The following is an 18,762-nucleotide window of genomic DNA, read 5'->3' as shown; positions in this document are numbered from 1 at the left end:
GAAGGAAGGTCATGTATGACATACACACAGTTTTTGTGTATTAATAACGCCTTGAGTAACCATTTGCTTTCAAAATTGCTGCAATTCTTCGCAGGATGGATTACGAATCTATCCGAGTGCCCGGGTAGTTTCCAACTGAATTTATGTTCTTCAATTATGTTGGAGATGGAAATCGATTTCTCAAACTCCGCTCTAAAAATTCTGCTTTTTTCAGCTGATTTTCTTCTGATTGCCTGATGAATTAGCTCATAAATTACTTGCTGATGTAGAATTGAGGTTATGATTTGCGGTGCCCGTGAAGGCCCTTTTTTGGGAGATATATATATTTTGGGCGTGTGCCGAGGGGCTAGCTGCTGGGCATCGAAGACTCTGGCAAGGATTTGATGTAGGAATTTCGGGAATTAGATGCATCCGTTATGAATTTTTTGAAAAGGGATCTGATGTATTTTTGAGCCATTGGAGGGCAGTTTTCCGATGTATTTGTGTATTTCTGACAAACCATCTGGCGTTCCTTCCTCGTATTTGACTATAGGAAGCATTCAATACGGCTTCTTTCGGGGTTCTCTACAGATAAATCCAGCAGTTTGTAGACTCACAACTAACGATGGTTCATCGGACTATAACTCATTCTTCCATTCATCAAGTATCCAGATTTAATGGTTATTGTACCATTTCTTTTCGCAGCTTAGTGTTGGCTTCCGTTATAAAGGTTTTCGCAATTACAGTCCTTTCGTTAATGTTAACTTTATGGAGTTCTCGCCGTACTGTTTTTATCGAAACAAAAAATGTAAAAGGAGTAATAAGTGTCGCATTATTTGCATGGAAGTAGTTTTACCACCATGCAACAAGATGTAATATATTTTCTCTATATAATTATGTGCTATTTCTCTTGGGTCTAAAGTTGATCTTCTGTTCATATTTCCCTCACAATTGATAAAAGTATTTATATATAAATTCAATTATATACCTCAACTATAAACGATAAAACTTCTTGAACATCATGACAGACCGAAGTTTTCTATTCTACTACATTAGATATTAGATATTAAATATATTAAATATGCTACAATTACCAATAATATAAACTGAATAGACAAAAATCAGACTGAACTGCAATGCTATTTGTGGCCAAAATACTTCGAATTTAACTAATGTTAACGGCAAAGTAATGAAGCTCGAACTTTCTTACGACTGCGTATATTTATTTTATTTCTATTTCTAAGTTTGCGGTATCGAGTCGATAGTGTAAGTAGAAGATGATAATCTGTAAGCATCAACTGTATTTTTTGTAACAACATGGTCGGAACGATATGTAATGCATAACCACGGACACGATGACACTGGTGAAATCGTCAGACCACACACCGTTTGGCTACCAATCGGGTGGAGCTCACCCCGACCGAATAAATACATTAAATATTGCACGGGCTGTTGCCGAATGAACGAAAAAGAAGAATCGCGGATCGCGGTTGCGAATCGTGACGTCGCCTCGTCCCAGGCCCGGACCATGAGCGGCGTGCTCCTCGACGACGATGATAAAGAACTAGACGTACCGGATGGCCGGTCAGGTTTATGCGACAGCGAGAATTTATCTAAAAATGGGGAAAAAGTGAATAGAGAAAAAAGTAGCTCTATTGCAGATTGTTTTTTATCATGATAATAATACTTTCAAAAATATTTTACAAAGTTTTTTGATGTTCGAGTTTACATAATTCATTTCTGGGAAAATTAATTGTAACAGGTCAATTGAAAAGTCCCCGTCCTACCATAGTAAAACACATTTTTTTTGGCAAAATTGGTTTTTTATTCAACATAATTCCATTCAAGGGTGACTTTTTTGTAGTACGATTTGTCCTTTGCTTCAAAATAGGCCTCAGTTTCGGCGATCACCGATTCGACGAAAATTTCTTCCCGCCGAGAATTATTTTGGGGCCAGATCTGGAGAATACTGTGGATGAAGAAGCAATTCGAAGCCCAATTCATGGATTTTTGCCATCGATTTCACTGACTTGTGACACAGTGGATTTCGTCCTTCAAACAGTCCAATAACGCTATGTAATAGTCGCTGTTTATGGTCCTTCCTTTTTTAAAGCAGTCAATGAATATTATTCCATGTGCATACCAAGATACAGACGCCATAACATTGCCAGCCGACTGTTGCTTTTTCCCACGCTTTGAGCGGGTTCATCGTGTGCAGTCCACTAGGATGACTGTCGATTGGACTTCGGAGTGAAATGATGGGCCATGTTTCACCCATTGTCACATATCGACGCATAAACTTGGCTTTATTACGCTTGATCATCTTCAAACATTGCTCCGAATCATCAGCTCGTCGTTGTTTTTGGTCAAAAGTGAGCTCGCGCGGCACTCACTTTACACAGAGCTTACTCATACCCAAATATTCGTGAATGATATGATGTACACGTTCAGTTGATATCTTTAGAGCGTCTGTTATTTGATTCAATTTCAATTTACGCTCATTCAAATTCATTTTGTGGATTTTTTAAATATTTTAATCGATAACAATTTCTTTTGGGCGTCCACTGCGTTCACCGTCTTCGGTGCTCATTTCACCACGTCTAAACTTAGCATACCATTCCTTGATGGTTGATTTTCATGGGACAGTGTCCGTAAACTCGGCATCAAGCCAAGTTTTTGCTTCAATTGTACTTTTTCCCTTCAAAAAGCAATATTTTATCAACACGCGAAATTCCTTTTCGTCAATTTTTTTTTCACAATAACAAAAGTTGCTTCACTCAAAATGCTATAATTGACAAACTAATGATCCGACACCTGTCAAATTTATACACGCATCTTTTGAGGGTTAGGACTAACTAAAAAATATATGGATTTAATTCTTGTATCGCTATCTATGTGTCAGACTGGGAACTTTTCTATTGACTTGTTATAAGTTTTATTAAATTGATCGAAGAACAGTTGGCCCAATATTGAATATAACTTATCAGTCAGAATTATATTTTTCAACAAGATAATGTTGCTGTTCATACTGCGAAACTCGTTAAAGCCTTTTGATTTTTCGGAGCACAATATTCAAATTTTAAAGTAGTTTTCCTGATATGAATATTACTGAAAATTATTGAGCTAAACTGGCACGTGCTGTGTAGTCGAGTGACAAACAATTTAACCGTGTACTACTAAAAGTGGGATTCAAGATGAGTGAAGAAAGGTTCATCAAGATTTTGTTAAAAGCCTATATCAAACGCTGAGGGAAGAAGTGAAATCGAAAAGTACAGGGTAATTTAAAAAAAATTTAACTGTGCTATAGTTTTGTCGTGTCGTTCGAGAGGTACTTTTTTTAAATTGTAAGTTTCGCTTAAAGAGCTTATAACTAAATAATTGTTGTCTTTTTATAATGTATATAATCATAAATAGTAGAATTTAAAATCTAGAATTTAAAGTAGAATTTAAAACATTTATAATTATTAACTAATGAACTATGTAATAGAACCCCAAGTTGATAGAACATGAAACCCCAATTTAACAGGTGGCTTGTTTTGTTTGAAAAAAGGATTTTTGGTAAAGATTTGAGATACGGATATGTTCGAAACGTGAAACTATTTTCAATATCCTGAAGGAAATTTGGAGAGTATGATCATATAATCTAAATAGTTGGAGACATTCTAATGATATATATGTTGATTCATGTTTCTTTTATAAGACATGAATAGACATGAGAATGCTTTAATGTTATACGCTTCATGTTCATCAAATATTGTTATTTCCGACTGGACAACATCCTGATCTATTACTAATATTCAGGTAAAAGATGTATTATAACGGATGTAACTATTTAAGAGACAGGACTTGAGATAATGTGAATATAAAACAGATAATTCAATGAGATTTTTATGTCTTCCTTGGTTTGTTACTTACATTTTCATATTAGTTATAAGACATGTAGAATAGAAACTAAAGTTAATGTTGTATCACTAAAAAATAATCTTCATTTGGATTAAATCTTTTGATTTTAGACTTTCGTTAATCAATTTTCAAAGACCATATACATTTACGGTAATCATCAACAATGGGTCACGAATGTTCTATATTTATTTATACAATTCACGTTTACTATCTATTGTTGCGATAGTTAAAAGTTTAATATGTATTACTGTAATATGTCGAAAGTACAGTCTGCAGTCCGTAGGATATTTTTAAACCTTCAGAAGAAAGTTGGATATATTAGTGCATTCTGATTCGCATCACTATGAAGAATAACTTCACTGCGTGGAAACTATTATTATATTATCTCTATTGTATCATAATATGTGTTTAAATATTTCCTAAATGAAGACAAATTTTGATATTCAGTTTTTTTTTCACTTAATTGATATGCATATTTTTGGATTGTTCCCATCTTCTGCAAATACCTTGAAATATATTTGGAATATATATTCATTGGTTAATGCTTCCAATTTGGCTATTTTTTGGTGGTTTTCCGTTTTCAGTCATTGTCTGGAAAGTGTCAAGGCTATAGACAGTTATGTTGGACTATGATACTGTGCTACCGTAAAATTTTTGAAAAACATCTTAGTTCGAAGATCTAGTAGAATTTTTTGTATTTTGTCAGCTTATTTATGTTTAAAGTTACTATACACTTGTTAAGCATGGAACTCTCAAAATTGCCTTTTCGATACTCTACTGCTGAAGAGGCATATCGGACATTTTTAGAAATATGTAGTGATGCTGATCCATCTTACTCTAATTGTTGGTTTTGGTTTGAAATCCTGAAGGGCTAAAAAAAGTTCAAATACAACACGATATCGCCACTTTCCCAGAAAGATGAGATAAACTTGTAATATAATTTGTTTCATAATGTAACACGTACCTTAAAAAAGGTGGAATCATATTTGTGCATCTAATATATTGTGTTACCTATACCGTCATCTCTTTAGTTTGTTTTTATTACACCAGTTGATTATAATCAATAGCAATCAGTAATATATTCGAATAAAATAATGATTGGGACTGATTATTAGTTACGTCAGCGGGCATTTTAACGACCTTAATTAATTTACCCGTGTTTCCTCGTAAAAATTTCGTCTGACCCCGGTAAGTTCGTTATTGGTACGGCCTGTCGTATTTCTATTTTCTGACCCATCAAGCCGTATAATTATGAAGAAAATTATAGCTTTTCAATTTCTAAAACGAGGCAGGTCCGTCAGTCGGCCGCCAACATAAATGTGCTTCCTAAACTAACAACGAACTTTTGTTTATATTTTTATATTTATTTTTGTGTTCGTTCTCGGACGAGTCGTCTTCATCATTATAACGTGATGGACGATTTAGATGATAATCGAGCAGGTGGGTTCGGCGCGGTTATTTGTTATATTGTGGTACATTTCCATAACAAAGCTTTTATAGAATTAGGAACTATTTTTCTTGAGATAATTGTGGATAAGGTTCGATCAAATCAAATTTTTTATAACTTTTTCTGCAAAATAGTGTTGACGATTTTGTGGCTATTTACTATCATTGAAAATTAATAAGTAATTATTTTTAATTAACAATATATGTGATATTTTTTGTCTGGTAGGTATTAATTACTTTAAATAATATCACAGATAGAAAATATCTAATACCTGCATAACAGTTTGCAACAATTGACGAGATAAATAGAACCACGTACATTATTAAAAAAGTTTACGAAAGCAGAAGCAAGGCAGGGTCCTGGTGAAATGAGCACCAAAGACATGTTTTGACTATCTTAAATTTTACATTGTCCTATTTTCTCTCTGTTCATCAGTTTGCTGAAATCACTTTTCCGGCTAAGCTTATTTCCATTTTGAAGGTTATGTAATCATTGTGGCCGTAGGGAAACTAATGAATCCTAAAATAGATACTGTTTAGTGTGAGTTTGGAATGAGCATGAGAATATGGTATGACGGTAAAATATAATATGGAGTTCCTTGAATAGTTGTCAGCTGTATTTTTGTTAACACCATTGAAATTTTGTTCCAGCAGTATAGTGTTTGAGAAGTGTATTATTTTTCAGCTGTTTTAAAAAGGTTTGCTGGTCAGTTATGTGCTGTGATTTCATACGTGGATATTTTGGTTTTGTTTAAATTGCGAGATAATGTTTTTTTTTGAGGAAAATAAAGTCCATTTTTATGGACTTAAAGAAGAGTTAAGAGCCGAGTCTGACAATTAAGTTGGTCATTTTGGAAGAGCAGACTCAGTCAACAGTCAACTTTAAATTAATTTTAAATAAATATTTTGATTAGGATCTTAATAAATATACACCATATTATAATTACGTCGAATTTTTACCTATAACTTTTCAGTTAATGAGTGACGTAGTATTTCGTGGATTCAATTTGTATTTTTTGACCTCTTATTAAGAAATGAATAATTCCGGTTCTTGTTTTGTCTCTTAGTTTATTCTATGAAATACTTGGTATCTCTAGTTATATCTTTGTGGTTTATAATATTTTTTTATATATTTACGAATTCTTATTATAATAAAATCTGATATTTATTATATTGTTTTACAGTCAATTTGCTAATGTAAAGAATGTTTGAGAACTAACTGACTTTATAGGAAAGATATGTGGTCATTACGGAAATTGTTAGTGTTTGAGATAATGGGTGGTTCTTTGGTTCTGTCGCATTAGGAGTCATTTATTGTTATAGGGGTTTCGAGGTCGTTTTTTGATGGTTCTGATTTATGATAGACGGTCACTTTTTAGATGTTCTTAACAGGTATATATCAGATGTATTAGTCAGCGACTGGGCATGCATGTTTTTTATCTACATTTTTTATGATGGCGTAACATTATTTGTTTGTCTATTTTCATTATATAGCATAGGATTCGTTGTTTCTTTAGACAAAAGTGATACGGTTTGTTGTATATTGATTAGTAATAATTTAATCATTATCATATAATAATGATTTAGTGTATTCTAAATTTTTATAGTTTTAAAAAGGAGACTAAATATTTTATATATTTTAATATACATACATATTTTTTTTCATTTTACATTCCTATGTATTGTGTATTTATTTTAAGGGTTTTAATTGAAAAGTTCGATGACATAATGTTTCATATTCCTCATCATCAATTCATAGCCAGTGCTCGAGGAGAGTATCACCAAATCTCACCATTGTTAGTAGTGGCCGCTGTTCTGCTTATGATCTTGATCCGTATATTTGTTACATCTTTCATTCAAAAGACCAATCGGCCTTATTTTACTTTAACGGTAGGTGCTACTTTCTTGTCCTGTATTATTGATCCAAGACAATCAAACTTCTGCATATGCTCTAATTAGATCTAGTTGCGATTTACAGCGGTTGAGTTTACTTTAGTCTTTTCTTCGTTAGTACTGAAGACATGTAGCTCTGCAGTGTGAAATATATGAATGCTAGAAGCCTCAATATGTGTATAAGGGAATATAGCGATGTCACCAGCCAACATTAAATCGTTCAAGGAGTTTTTACCATTACATTAAACGTCATGTCTGTTTTTAAATTCCTTTCGCATAATTGGATCCAGTACTGTATTGAAAGTCAATGGAAAGATTAAAGCTCCCTAACGAACACCCGCTTGGATCTCAAATAAATTTGACAAATCATTTCGCACTCGCACACTGCTAGCGGGACCATCGTTTGATACCTGAAGAATTTTCAGAATAATATGTAGAAATTCGAAAGCTACCAAAAGTGAGTTCCAAAATCTCAGTCCTAAGTTGCTCTTCTTGGCTTGTCTCTTTGTGAGCTGAACTTTTATTTGTATGATCTTCATAAACACCTTTCAGACAATTGGTACTTTTCAATTACATACAATTGGTTCACCTCGATTGTTTTTACAATGCAATATTGTATTTTTTTCAATACTTATAGGATCAGCTTGCTGTTGTGTTTCAATGTCGGATAGTACTTTTTATTATTTTTAGAGGTTCTGTATAAATTCTGAAACAAGGTTTGATTTTGTAATTATTAAGAGTGTAATTAAATAATCTTTTTCAACTTTTTCTGGTGTTCTAAAAGTAACAATGGCTGTCGCTTATAAGAATTCTGATTCGAAGGTCGAAGGCTTGATATATATCGAGAAATGCAGCAATGATATAGTATTTGTATTGATTCTTATTCTAAAGACTATTCTAACTTATTCTAGATTCTTATGTCTCAGTGTCTAGATGTGTCTATTAATCAGTTCGTATGGTAGTTTGCGTTTGAGCTGGCGCACTTCACTGTCATCGCGCACATTTAATTGTTTGGCCAGTGCATTAGGATGCACTGACAGTCTTTCAGAATAACACTCATTATGGTTTCTAAGGGCATATCTCGCTGAATTAGATTGTTGAAGACGTACCATGACTCGCAACACTTTATTCTAGAACCTCAGAAGGATAGTTATGTTTGATTAGCTAGTAGTGCCTCACAGTTCAATACCATCCAAATGTGACTAAGTATTGACTTATACAGCAAAGCCTTTTTATCTGAGGATAATTTATATTTACCCCCTATCAGCCTATACATTTGGTTTAGTTTAAGGCCAAGCAGTTTGCGTTTCATCACTATATGTTTATCCATGTCAAACGTCGATCAAAATGCATTCCCGGATATTTAAGGTTGTCTGCTTGCGGGAGTTCATAATTATTCATTTTTACTAAGGGACAAGTTCTTTTACAAAGGGTAAATGTGACATGGGTAGAATTTGTCTCATTTGCTTTGATACGCCATCTTTTCAACCACAATTCGACTTTGTTTAGATTAAGTTGGAGGTTTCTTGTGTCTGATATTGGATCCTCGGGTCATGATAAAACTGCTGTATCATCAGGATATGTTGCATCAATAGTATTTCTTGAGGTCGGTAGTTCAGCTGTATACAGCAGATGTAATAGTGGATTAAGAGTACTGCCTTAGCTGTGCTCCAGGTGCCTTAGGTGCCTGACGTATGTCAGTATATTCGTAATCTTGTTTCACCATAAATTGTCAGTCTGTGAGGTATGATTTCTGTCGATGAAAGTGCGTATGGGGTAAAAGCTTTTTGAAATTAACAAGCAGTGTGCCACATCTTGTTGAAGGCTTGATATATATTGAGAAATGCAGCGGAGAAATATTTTTATTGTTTAAGTTTTTGTTAATTTGGTTCACTAATCTGTGTATTTGTTTTGTTGTTCCCTGTTTGTTATGAAAGCCAAATTCGAGGTCTGGAATAATATTTCTCTCTTCTGTGATTATCTTCAGTCTCTTAATGTATAGTTTTTCAAAAAGTTTAATGTTTTCTTAACAAAATTATATGCCAGGTGCAACCGTCGAAAGATCGCGCTCATTTTACGTATTTTTGTTAAGTTTTCATGTTTATTTTCAAATTATATACCTATTACCACCGATGTTGACACTCCTCTGATATTTGTCCATCTCACTGACACCTGAAGCAAGCGAACGAGAGGATGAACAGAAAAAAAAAACAATAAGTAATAATCACCACATTATTAACATCACCTAATGAGGGTTAATGGCTTGCCCGGTTTCTGGAAATTGTTTGTTCGGCTATTCGGGGCCCAGTAAACGTCTCGACGACAAATATTTGGACGACTACCGATTCCGAACAACGTACCCTTGTTGCCTCGGACCTCGCGCAATACAAATATTGTTGTTCGCGCCGGGTCTGCCTTGTTTGTCATTAAAACATTACAGGTGCATGAGAAATTTCACGGCAGCTTCTTTATTTTAACGGAAGAAACGTTCCTGGCCGTCTACGAAGTCGTGTTTGCGTTAGGACAGTATGTGGCCTAACGAGATGTGGCAAATGTTGGTCTTAGATGATATGTTTTTTATTTTATCATTTTGCCATTTCATATGTACACACAGGGAATGTATCAATAATTTCTTGTGGAATAGATTTATACTGTATCTGAATAGTTTCAGGAATTGGTAAGGGATCATATACCATTATCTGCTTCCCTAGTGCTAAACTCAATCGAGAACTGTATATTTTTATACTGTAACTGAACCGTAAATATTTTTGGCTAGTTTTTTCCAAGCTTAGTTTTATAACTATAACACATAAGCTGTAAAACCCCGGACCTCACACATAGATGGCGCTAGTTTTATTGCATTCACCGGTTTTTCAGTTAATAGTAACCTAAAAGAGTGCTGTTAAAATTTGAATTATATTCTACTCATAAGTTTGTGAGTTATTCACCTAAGAGTGACACTACTTGTTGTTTTCAAAACAATGAATCAAAAACAATTGCTTGTTTAATTTTATACTGCTTTCTTATGTGAAAAAATCTCGTTCAATTTAAGGAATGGCTTGAAAACTGTTATAAGGACTCCGCTCCATCGGAAACTATAGTAAATCGTTCGTTTGATGACTTCAAACGTGGTCGTAGAAACGCTGATGATCCAGACCGCAGTGGACGTCCAAATGAGGTGATAACACCAGAAGACATAAAGGAAATCCACAAAATCGTTTTGAATGGTCAAAAAATTAAGTTACGTGAGTTAGCTAACGTCGTAAAGATCAAAAGAACGTGTTGGTTTTATATTGCATGAGCATTTGAATATGAGAAAGCTCTGTTCAAAGTGGATGCCGCGTTTGTTCAATGTTGACCAAAAACAAGAATAAGCAAAAGTAGCAAACCGGAATTTTTGCGTCGATATGTGGACAAGTTTTTGATGGAGATTACCTTGATGAATAAAGCCAATTTTGAACAAAAAGCCCATATGTTAGATTAATAATTTCCTAGCTCGATCATCAGTTCATTTGAACTAGGCCTTTATCTGTTATTGTCGTGGCTATCTGAATTACGACTTCTAAGTGGTATATGTCATAATGGAGGTATGTGAGCTACTATAAGTTATCTTTAAAATTTAAAATATTATGACTATAGAAAGAGCTCTACTAAAATAATTGGGACATGGAATAACAGAAAATATAAAGCTAATGATTCAATAATAATTGTTAATTTTTTAAAATTTATTTATTATTATAACTGTTCTCCTAGATCAATCATTAATTTGCTAACAATTGTTAATACAATTCACACACTATAGTCTATCCAGCGACAATCTGTGGTTCCGTTCTCACACCTTGCATTCCTTCACTCACGCACTATCCCACAAGTTCCAAAGGTTTAGTCTGTGAGCAGAGTCTTGTCCATGCAGTAGCTGAAGCGCCTCCGAGTTTTCATGGAGGGGTAGCGTGGCTTCGTATTTCCCAGCGAATATTTTAATTTCTTCATTTACTGTAGGAATTTCCAGTTCATTACGAAAATTTTCATTGCATACATACCAAAATGTATCCACTACGTTACTCAATAAGTTCTTCCGGAATACTTGAATTTTGTTTAAGTCCGGATACAGCCCTACAGCTCTATGCCATATAGCCATATTGGGTTGGACACCTGATTGTAGTATCCTACTGGCTGTTTATATTTTATTTTGAGTTAACATAATTTCTTTTTGACGTAGTCCTTCTATTTTAGTATGACAACTAGTGTCAGGTCTAAATATTGAACACTATATACATATGGTACTATAGCACCATTCACTTTTATGACCGGTGAGTTGTTTAGTACAGGTTAACAATTTCAACATAGTTCCTCATAATTCCTCTTTTATTTGAATCCTCTATGCCAGATTAATTTTTTTAATAACATGTTTCATTCTGGGGATATTCTTTAAATTAACCAATATTAATTCGTTAGATAAAATACACTTTTTAGATTGATTTTAGATGGTAATTTTATAGAAAAGTGTTGTGATCTGTGCAGAATGGAAACAATATCACCACATACCATAAAATAACTGTGTTTATTTATAAAAGTGTTTGTTTTACAACATCTATAGACTGATTTGATGTATATATATATCAGCAATATCTTGAGCATTGATATTGTTTAGTCGTCTGTAACACGCATTGCTGTAATTTCGCGCATACTAAAATTCTCTTTTTTACTTTTCAGGTAAGTGCCATAAAGCATTCCTCATTTTAGCGTCAACTGTTTTACATCAGGTAATTTATATTCATATAGTTATTTTATCTGGATTTAACGGGATACATTTGTTTATATAAATTGTATACATACATTTGTCGTTATATTTATAAGCAACTAAATAATCTATGAATAAGAGTAAAATTAAACAAGTTTAGAATTCAAAATATTTATTTTTATTTATATTGTTATTCATATATGTACCATATATATTTTCAGCTAACGAAGGAGTTGTTTGAAAGTTGATTCAAACACATTTTTACACGAAAACAAAAACGCACAATAAATTTTTGAGCCATATGAAGAGTCAGAAGTCAGAGAGATATCGTCATCAAACCATATCTGGCGAATAACCTGGTTGTTTAAATAGCTCGTACTATTATTCTATTAATGATTTTAATGATAATTATTGAACTGTATGACCAGGCGATGAAAACTTTTCTATGAACAGGTTCTTTTTTCATACTTTGCCTCTAATTAATCCAAAAAGTTACAACAATAATCTGAGCCTGTTGATCTACCTTCATTTGCAATCAATTCCTTTGGAATTCTAAAAAAACCTGCATGTTCTTCATGGCTGATCAAGCTTGTATTTGAATGCCTTTCATATATAAACAGCCATAAATAACTTATATTGCACACAATTTACTTTAATTATGATATTTTGGTTTTATGAAAGAGGCATATTTATATTATAGGTGTATTGCTTTGTTTTGGCAGCCCTGCTTTACTAGTCGGTTTGATGTCTTAATGCAATCCGATATTTGCATCTCATATATTCAAAATATTGAAAAATTGACTGATACAACAATCTCTTTAACCTGATGTTAAGTTGGGAGTATCTTTGAGTAGTATATATTAAAAATATATAATTTTTAATTTAAGATAAATAATTATTCCTGTAGTGTTAAACCTACGTTCAAATACCATCCATGGACACTTCATAATTATTGCCGATATTAAAATTTCGGTTTTTATTTTCTCCATCTCAAATTCCATAGGGTTTTCTCACCGAAAACCTTAAATCATCCCGCACATACTACCGATTAATGATGCGTCTAATTTACTATTATATGACGAAGTTTTAAGTTTCAAATATGTACGTCGAGTGTATCGGGTAACCCACCGGCAAAAATGCATTATAACTCTTTTGACGAGATTATTTTGAAACATAACAGGTGAAAAGAGCCGATCCGTTTGATAATTCTGATTAAAACGCATGGTGAGTGGACGTGGCTTTTTAGACAGATGGTTGTGCGGTATTAACGTCAACGGAGTGAATTATAAAAGTATATCGCATTTACACCGGCGTGGTTTCTAAAAGGACGTAAATCCGCCAGATTTATTTGCTGTTGACGCGTTTATATGATAGGAGTTAGAAGGCAACTTACTGGATTACATTGTCAGATTTTATTTATAATTAATGAGGAGATATTCGGTAGAAGCTATAAATACAACTAAAATTTTTCAATATGGTTTTTTAAATTTTGCAGTACTTAACAATAGAGAAAAACTTCACTTCTTCACTACCATTCCATCAAAACTTAATGAAAAACTGATTATAGTCCTTTTGTACATACGGCATCAATATGTTTAATGTATTACCTGCCGCATTTTGTAAATTCGTTTTAGAATCAGACAATATTTTCTTCTCATTTTATTTTACCGAAAAAGAGACACAATGCTGTCTGATTAGTTCGAATACGTAAACCAACGAGCCTGTCAAAGTCGTTTGGTTGTCAGACGTATGCAAAATTCTTGAAAGAAATTGTGATAAGAGGTTATAACTCTAAACTATAAACTATTGTGGCTCTATAATTAACTGTAGTTTTTTGATGTACTATAATGTTGAAATAAATTATATTTGATAACATTTTTGTTCAATTATGCCTAAGCCAAACTGAGCTAAAACTCAGCGTTGATGCGGCAACATTGCGATGTCACAAATTTAAATGACGTATGTACAAAATAACTTTGAATAGACTATAAAAGCCTAGCTTATTGCTTCCTAGGTGCGTGAATGTGAATGTGAATATGAAATAACCGCCAAGGAACTGATATTAAATGATTTAAAATTATAATTCACCAGTGTCCATTATTAAACTAAATAAAAATTGGTAAATTGGTAAACAAAATGTTCAGCGTCTTCTATGGCTGCGTTTAAATTATGATGAATTAGTAGTTAATAGTTAGCTGATAAAGGTTGATTTACTTGAATTATATTCTATATAATGACTGTTGTGTCACTAATTGCGTTGAAGATGCTCGTTGGGAAGAAATTTTCGTCGAATGAAGAGGTGATTACCTGAAACTGAGGTCTATTTTGAAGCAAAGGGTAAATCGTACTGCAAAAATGGTATCGAAAAATTGGAGGGTCGCTATAATCAGTTTGTCACCCTTGAAGATGTTGAATAAAAAAAACTAATTTTGCCTAAAAAAAATGTGTTTTGCTATGGTAGGTCGGTGACTTTTCAGTTGACCTGTTATGTTCGATAATCATAAATAATAATAATAGAGTGTCTTATCCGAACTGTTAATGGAATTACTTAGACCCGATTAAGTATTTTACTAATATCAATGGACATTGATATCATGCTTTCTTTGGTGCTGGTTTAGACAAAAGTAGTGTAACGTCTGAAATATAAGATATAAGGTAACGTTTGGAAAATAATATATATGCTATTTTGGTGGTCGTTTAACAATTATTTTTGTCGCAATAATTTGTCCTAGAAATGTACAATTTTATCAAGATTGATGATAAAATGAATTTGACTTCCACATATATTTTACTGACTGAGTTTAGTTTAATTGAATGGTTTTACTGAATCCAAATTTTTATGATTTTGACTATTTCTAAATCTGCAACACTTTCCGATATTATATTAATATAGATATATCCATATCTCGGAAGCTATAAGAGATAATGCAGTTTGGTAATCAATCTCAGCATCGATTAATATTAATGAAATGATCCATGGCCTATATGTTTTACAATTAAAAATAGCAGAGTAATTTTAAATGTTTAATATTATAAAAATTAATAAATTAATAAATTCATTAATTAATAAATTAATTTAAATTAACGAAAACCGTTTTCGAGTAATATTCAATTTTTATTTTTAAGAGTAACATGTTCCGTGTTTTTTGTAGACCACTGGCAACAAAAATTAGGTATCAATTTATTTTCAGTAACTCCTTCGAGAAGTACATATATATGTGTACTAAACACAATACATGATAGATAATAACGAAGCGCTTAATTTTTGTTCAACATGAATTTTCACATCATTACCAAGAGAAAAGTACAATTTAACATAGTTTTTTTCATTGTACTAAACGATCGTTGAGATAATCTTTTTCATTAAGGTCTTCAGTTCTTCAGCTAGTTGGAAATTAATGACTAAGAACTACTAATTAGAAAATATTCTGCCTTCGTCGGGTGAATTCATTGTTGTTCTACGGTTATGTATTAATTGTGTTAAATTAACATATTGGGTGAAAAGTTTCCGGTCTGGCCTTATTTTTAAAAAATTGAGATTGTTATTCAAAAAGTCAAGTATGTTATATTTTTGTAGGCACATTTATATATTTTTGCATTGAATCCTTTGAAATATTGTTTGATGATCATTATTTGAACTCAAATTATATGAGTTTTCTTCACATTTTCTCTACCCTCCCATTTATAGATTTTCTGAGAATATGGGATACTACAGTGAGGAACAGAGCAGGTGTTATGGGGAGTTTTAGAGCAAGGAGTGAGGAGTATACTTATATTTCCAACATCATTGATGCTATTGGCGGATGTCTTGGTACAGGAATGGGACAAAATCCTGTAGGAAACCGTTCAGACATTCTACGAATATTATTTCGCATATTGTGTTCATCATCATTTTGCCAATACTCTGTTATTTCGTAAACTATTGAAATAACAGCATTCAAAACCATTCTTTCGTCAAGGACAACAAATCCGATATTATTCACTGTCAGTAAATTGATGGTACAATGACATGGAGTTTATTGAATTATTCTGGTTTTATCAGCGCTTCTAGTATTTTTTTTTTATTAATTACATCTTAAATTAGATATACTTAGTACTTATGGCAAAGTTAAGAATACCCTTATACGCTATAGACGTTCATGTGGTTTGGTTCGCTTCAACTTTCTGATTTCCTGCGTGTTGTCCAGTAGATGAAATGCTTCCACGTTCCTGTGATTTGCCAACTTTATTTCACATTTTAAAGTCAAATCTTGGACCACTTCGTATATCCATTTGATTTCGAGGTCTTCCTGCAATTCTTGGTTAGTTACGTAGCAATAAGCATTGGTAATTAATCGTAGAATTAATTCTACTGGCTGCGTTGGATTACTAGTTGGTTTGATGCCTTAGTGCAACTCCATATTTACACCCTATAGATCCAAATTGGCTTTATGACTGACTGATCTAACTGAAACTAGTCTCTTACCCGTACAGTTGCTTGACTTTGAATCTAATGTGCTCTAATTTTTGTCTAACATGATATCTCTTACTTAGATTTAACCCACCCTCGAATCTGCTTGAGGAATCGGGTATCCGTCATGTGATATAATTAGGTTTTTGTCATTTCGCCGCAACTCGGAAATTATTATGGAGATATTTGGCTGTATTTTTCAGCCTCTAGTTTATTTGTAGATCTTGTTGTCTATTACTTGTTCCTTTTTTACAGCCTTACCCTCAAAAGGGTTCCAAGTATTGTTTTAGCACATATATGAGAGTAGTAGTTAGGTGGTATTTTTTGTTAATTTTATATTTACGTTATTGCTCTATCACTTTATGTAATTATTTATTACTTAACCAAGATTATTTATTATAATTTAGTAGCAATAACTTTGTAGACTGATATGAAATAATAGTTTATTTAAGTATTTTAGTTAAATAATATGAAAACACTGAGCAATATGACGTAGTTTCGGTAAGTGCAATATGCGAAAAGGACTGCCGAGTAGGGTACTGCTACAGATTTTATTTATTTATTTATTTACAGCCCATCAGTGTCTTGGGATATTTAGGGTCGGTTACAGTGTGGTATTAACATAAAACCGTTTATACAGACGTAATTTAAATACAGAATATTATACAGTGGGTCATTAATTGTAAAAATAAAATAATATTGTATAAATATGGTATAAATATAAAACAAGTGTGAGGTAACAAATACAGACAGCACATTTAAAGCAATAAATAATTTAGAGCGAAAAAGTGCATTAATGAAATAACCAGTCCCTCAAATAGTCAATCAGCAGCTCCAGTTCCTTCAATTGGGTTAATTGATTGATGATTTTGGAATCTTGAGTTGCTGTCTCACCTTTTCATGCTACCGACCGTCTAAAAAGATGTGTTTGTCACTCAGCTGCGTTTATAGCTATACATATGGGGTTTTGTACTTTCCGTAAGTGCTGAACCTACTATATTATCAATGATGGGATGCTGGGAAAAAACCTTAACCTCTCATAGTTTATTTTTCAAAAGAAGACTGCAGTTCAGGTGATCCAATTGTCTATAAAGGCCTTTCATAAAAATGTGGAATGCTTCACGATTTTGCGTGTTATCCTTGCGCAGGAGCCATGTTAAACTTCTTTGTACTGGTCCAATTTTAGTATATGTAACGCTGAATCGAGGATGAAAGAATGTTTAAATTTATATTATGGCCAATAACTTGAAAATAATATCAAAGTGTAAACACATTCATGTCTGTATTTTTTTTAAATAAGAGAAGCAGCCATACCGCACCTATAACAGCAAAAATTTGAGTGGAATTGGTAAAGATTACTCTATTTCTTTTGTTGTTGCGGCCTCTACTAATTTCTAAGCTCTAAAATGTGTCGCAAAATATGAAAATTTAAAAAATGATGTTCTCGAAAAATGAAAAGTGATATTCCGTGAACGTTTCGAACTACCTGATACACTTAATACCCATATTTATAATGTAGCTTCTAAAACTTCGTAAACCGAAGTCAACGCTGTTAAAATGGCGTGAAAACCACACCGAGCTCCGTCAACTTCTAAATTGAAACTTTACGGTCGAGAAAGGGGGGAAAATGACAAAATAATAGTGTCAAAGCTTTCACCGTGCAACCACAACATCCATTCACGACCGGTCGGGCCCCGTTCCCGGTTCTAACGCGAGCCATTGAGGAGCCAAGCACCATTGACCTGTCCATATATTTCACGCTCCACCACGACACAGAAAAAAAGGTCCTTGTGGTACCGTTTGCGTTTCTTTTCCTATTCTACGCGATGCTGAATCGATTTAGGGTGTGCTGGTGTTGTGACTGCTGAATTATTTACTAGATAATTATACAGGTTGACGTTTCGGACTCGATTATTACAGTCTTCATCATGCGGAATATCGCTGTGACTGTAAGTTGCTTCTAAGAAGATATATTGGGTTTTTTTTTATAAAGAATTTGTTTTATTTTTAATTATTACTGTAATGATCCCTGTTATTTTAATGTTTACTTTGATGTATATGACAAAAAATTACTTACTTACTAGACCGTACTCCTGAATTGAAGAACCTTTGTCCAAATTCTAGCAAACTATGTACTTTAATACGCCAAGGAGTGCCTCGTGCAATTGGAATGATTGCCAGTCCAATGTCATCCTGTCTTCTATTCTCGAAAATATGTTTATGTTCTTGATAAGTGAGTTCCGAGGAGAGGAGATTCCGGCTAATTGAATGAATTGTGTAAGGTTTTCAAAATAAACATTAACGAACGCGTTTTCTGTGATTTTAGTAATAAAAGTTTTATTAAAAGTAG

The 18,762-nt window shown here is 33.1% G+C and overlaps 1 protein-coding gene and 1 non-coding gene across 2 annotated transcripts in view; one reads left to right on the top strand and one right to left on the bottom strand.

Moving 5' to 3' along the window:
- Su(var)3-3 (lysine-specific histone demethylase Su(var)3-3) overlaps positions 1 to 18,762 on the top strand; it is a 543,194-nt gene that overhangs the window by 113,100 nt on the left and 411,332 nt on the right. The window lies entirely within an intron of this gene.
- On the bottom strand, positions 17,516 to 17,618 carry LOC143189415 (U6 spliceosomal RNA). The gene has a single exon (XR_013003870.1). It is a non-coding gene; the product is annotated as a U6 spliceosomal RNA (small nuclear RNA).

This window comes from Rhynchophorus ferrugineus, unplaced genomic scaffold (assembly GCF_030347505.1).
Source record: "Rhynchophorus ferrugineus isolate W39M unplaced genomic scaffold, kcgeb_rfMv2 rfM1, whole genome shotgun sequence".
NCBI classification, from domain to species: domain Eukaryota; kingdom Metazoa; phylum Arthropoda; class Insecta; order Coleoptera; family Curculionidae; genus Rhynchophorus; species Rhynchophorus ferrugineus.
This window is presented reverse-complemented; position numbering and strand designations above follow the sequence as displayed.